Genomic DNA, 4626 nt, shown 5'->3' on the forward strand with positions numbered 1-4626 from the left:
GTTTACTTGCCATGTCTAATCACCAGGAACAACTATTTCCATTGCAGAGACAACCTTTCTTTAGAGGCTATGCCTCTGCACGAATATGTAAAACAGTTTAAAATGTCCACAGGTGACAATCCCAACACAATTAAAAATATAATATTTCTTTGTAGAAAAGGGCTGGCAGAATTACTATTTAATAAAAAGTAAAATACATCTGGATTTAATATAAAAATATTTGATAGAATGAAACCTATTAATAAAGTATAATATTTTACTATATTTTTATTATAATTTTTAATTTTTAAAATCAAATTAAACAAAAAAGAATACAAATAAATTTTAATATATTTTAAAAAACTAAAACTAAAAAATTCTTGATCATATTTTACGAGATTGGGGAGTTGTGGAGGAAATAGCAGGGTGGCCTCATCCGCAACGTACACTCGTACATCACTACAGTGCATTTACACATATAATTAAATTCTACATTTAGTTATGTTTATCGAGTATGGAGTTTCAAATTATTTAGGGGATTTAATTAGTTTTGCACTGGCCAATAATTATTTTACAGTAAAAGAGAACTTTTATCGCTAAACTGATGACATATCCATGGGTTCAGTAATTGGGCCGAAGTTAGCAGAAATCTATATGTTAGATATGGACAAAACTTTATCAAACTTAAAGAGCATTATATTTTTTGCAAGGTATGTCGATGACATATTGATTATATATAATAGTGTAATAATCACACCTATTCAAATATTGAAACAAGCCAATAAGATTAATTCGAATATTAAATTCACCCAAGAAAGAGAGAATTATAATAAAATAAATTATTTAGATATAACGATTACATGATCGTCTTGAATATTGTAAATTTGAAAAACCATGTAGTGCTAAAAAAGTTATTAACTTTAAATCATATTTCCCTATAAATTAAAAACATAATATATATTTAATGGAAATAAAAAAGATATTTTCCAGAACAACAAAAACGGATTTAAGAGAACAGGGAAATTAAAGCAGCACACAAGAAGTATATTCTAAACTGATATCCAAAGAAAATATTAAATAATTGGTATAACCAATTCATATTAGATAGATATAAAGTGAAAGAGAAACAAGAAACAAAACAGTACGTATCCTTTCCTTATATATAAAGCATATATGAAAAATATAATAAAATTCTTAATCAAAATTTAAACTGGCTCCAACTCAAAATAATAGGTTGTCCAATCTGACGGTTATAAGAAGTATTAAAAAGGACCCATTAGAAGAAGGTGTGGTTTAAAGACTCGAATGCACATGTATTATTCCGAATTGGTGAAACAAAGAGAAAATTGAAGACCGGATTGTCGGAACATTTAACAGCTGTAAGATTAAAATATAATAATTCTCCTATCTATTGTTGTATTAATAACTGAAATTAACATTAATAATGTAAAAATTGTTTATAAGGAAAAATGTATAATGAAAAAAGAAAAGTTAAAGAACATTTTGCCATAGCTATGCAAAATAATACGGTTAATTAAAATACGGACGTGTTGACAGCTGCATGCTGGGAAACTTTTGTCGGATGTGTATATACACTTGTGTATATATATATATACTTATATAGATGGAAACCCGTGATGGAATATTGTCGGAGTTTGAACAGTATGCTAAAAACCCTACTGAGGAGGCCTAAAAAACTTTTTGGCGAAATGCATTTAGGGAGTCTGAAAGTGTAATAAAGTGTTTCTCTGCAATTGGATTTGCTTTTACCTTTTCTAAAATTTAATTCTTATTTTATTATTGATATAATGTTTTAGAAATTTGGAGTTACCTACCTCCGTAAGTCAGAACAAAAAGAAAAATTGATTTTTCGTGTATTTTTCTACAATACAATAAAGTAAGAATTGGATAAATAATCTGACTCCATTGTTTTAAATAATTATTTTGAATATATGTTTATCGAGTTTCGGGTGGGAGGATGGAGGTAAAGCCAGCCCTAATAAACATTAAAATGCATTGTGTCATCGGACTTGTGGCCTAAAAGTTTTTGCCCTCTATCTTAATTAGAAGTAGTTGAAATTTGAGTTGCAAGAATTGAGAACACGATATAAAGCGAATTAAATAAAAAAAATTGCAGCCTCTTTAAAATGATGAAGATATTCTGAATTTTAAAATGAAAAAATTATTTTATAAAAATAGATTTTAACACATTTACAGTAATGTATACAGTATATATAGTAATGCAGTAATAATAATATATTCACACAGATTGAACACACATTTACAGTAATGCAACCGCGTAACTTCTTTATGCCATTTATATGCATATCTTTATTTAGTTTGAAAATGTTTATTGATTTCTTTGTCAATAGATTTATAATTATTGAGTTATCTAAATACAGTTAATGGCTTTCGTTTATCCGTATCTATCCAATCACTTACGTTAGTCAAAATAGAAAAGATTAAAATGCTTATTTTTTATCATCCATTTACTATATCGAAATAAAATATCTTCCATTTAATTAATCTTTAAGGATAATCTGGATAAAATTTTCATTTACAAAATGGAAAAGTGTGTCCGGAATGAAACTGAATTTATAATTACAGGCTTAAAAGCCATCGATGATTGTTAAAAATCGAATTAGCGGGTCTAATCTGGCAATTTTTGGAAGGTGAGTAAAATTCAAAACAGCAACACACGCCATTTACAAAGTTTATTTCGGAGAGAAATGTAACGGGGCAGGAAATTGGGTGACGTCACAAGCGCTCTTTATAATTATATCGCCTCTATAAATGTAAGCAACTTAGCAAAATTCGGCCAATCAGAAATATTATTGTATAGATTTAATACGAAAATCGGCATTATTATTGATAACTAAATTAAAACAAGTGCCTAATACATTTTTAATTGTATTAAATCACTGAATAGATAGTAGAAAATTATTTAATTAGAAAGCTATATGTAATCGTTATATATATTTTGCTCACCGTTTATTAATAAAAAATAAATATAGAAATAATCAAATTTTTTGATTAGCCTGCTTTTATTCTAATGACAAAGATCATAAAAAATAAAATGTTGAGCATATTTATAAAGTAACTAACTAAATATTTTCTTTTTTTGTATTAGACTATCATATGCATTATATACTATATAAGGTATATAGTCATATAATACAGATTATAGATATGATAATACAAAAAAAAACCTGTAAACAATCAAAATGATTATAAGGTAACAAGAAAATTCGATAAATATGTAATGTAATAAACATGTATCTTTTATTCCGAGTAAAGAAATAGTCTATTTCCATAAAATTCCATAGTTTATGCATAAATGTTACGCAATAACTTTTATAACGTATTGTAGCTTAATAGTTATGCAATTCTAAAAACTTCGCTAAAATCAGAAGTAATATGCATAATATGCAAAAACCGGTGCAAATAAATACAATAAAAATTATATTACATAGAAAAATAAAAGATTAAGGAGGATTGTGACTACTCTGATACACGAATTTTAATTTAATTAAATAACATCAAACAGAATTTAAAAGTCAGGCAAATAAATTTCTAAGAAAAGAAAATAAATCTAGTTCTTCGAAGGAGGCAAAATTTGAATTTTGCTAATTTTAAACAGAAAAAACAAAAGGCAGATTATATGCTCTCTTACACGTTAATGACGGAGTCTAGAATCTATTTTTCTCCTATTGAAAATTTGATAATCATTTTGATAGTTTACGGGAATTTTTTTAAATCGATTAATATTAGACGTCTTGAATTTAGTTAACTTAACAGAAGAATATAAATGTAACGTATTACTGATGGCTGTAATGAAGATGAAAGCCAGATATATGATACACCTTCTTTAGATAAATAACAAAAGATACACAGAAAACTTAACCACAAAGACAGTAAATGATCTAAACGCAAAACCCCAGAAAACATTCTGTTAAATTTGTGTTTTCCCCCTAGTATAACTGTGAAGTTTTATGCATGTTTGTTTACTAAAGTATTTGTGCTTCTAAAAGTGAAAACATATACAGTATTTATACTTGAAAAGTTACTTGAAATACTATTGTAGTGTACTAGTGTAAAATACTATTAAAAATAGTGGCATTTCACTACTTTATGTTAGTACAGTGATTTTTTGGGTCATACAAAATATCATCAAAACGGATACGCACTAATTTATCTTATATTAAATCAGTCATTTGAAATGATGTTGAAAAGCTGTAGGCTTACTTTACGTACATTTTTTAAAATAGAAAAAAATCGTTAAATTTTTATTTTTCGATGAAACTATTAATATATAATCATTTTTTATTAAGAATAAAAAGTTTTGCAATTTTGTATTTATACATAGATAAAAAGATATTAACTATAAAACTGTATAAGAAACGAAATTTATTTCAAACAAATTTCATTTTTGAAAAGATGACTTAGAAATACAGTAGAACCTCGATTATCCGCCCCCCGATCAACCGACCCCTCGGTTAACCGACCGTCCTAGTCGGCAAATTTCAAATGTCCGCTAGTGATGTGGCGCTACAATATTTGGCTATGTCTTGGCTACTTTAATATTATTTTTACGTGTTTTAGCTGGCAACACTCATTCGACCATGAAAGGGAGCCAGTATTTAAACG

General features: G+C 27.2%; 1 protein-coding gene across 3 annotated transcripts in view; it reads left to right on the top strand.

Annotated features, from left to right (window-relative positions):
- LOC111630898 (muscarinic acetylcholine receptor M1-like) overlaps positions 1-4626 on the top strand; it is a 19519-nt gene that overhangs the window by 8404 nt on the left and 6489 nt on the right. The window contains exons 3-4 of one of the 3 annotated variants that reach the window (XR_002757600.1): positions 970-1120; positions 1213-2775. The exons of 1 other annotated variant lie outside the window; for it this stretch is intronic. The gene's annotated coding sequence lies outside the window, so the exon portion shown is untranslated. Of the gene's footprint in view, positions 1-969; positions 2776-4626 lie in introns of those variants that run through there. One more of the 3 variants, XR_002757599.1, reaches the window with a different exon arrangement.

This window comes from Centruroides sculpturatus, unplaced genomic scaffold (genome assembly GCF_000671375.1).
Source record: "Centruroides sculpturatus isolate CEXI.00-Female unplaced genomic scaffold, Cexi_2.0 scaffold347, whole genome shotgun sequence".
Taxonomy (NCBI): Eukaryota; Metazoa; Arthropoda; class Arachnida; order Scorpiones; family Buthidae; genus Centruroides; species Centruroides sculpturatus.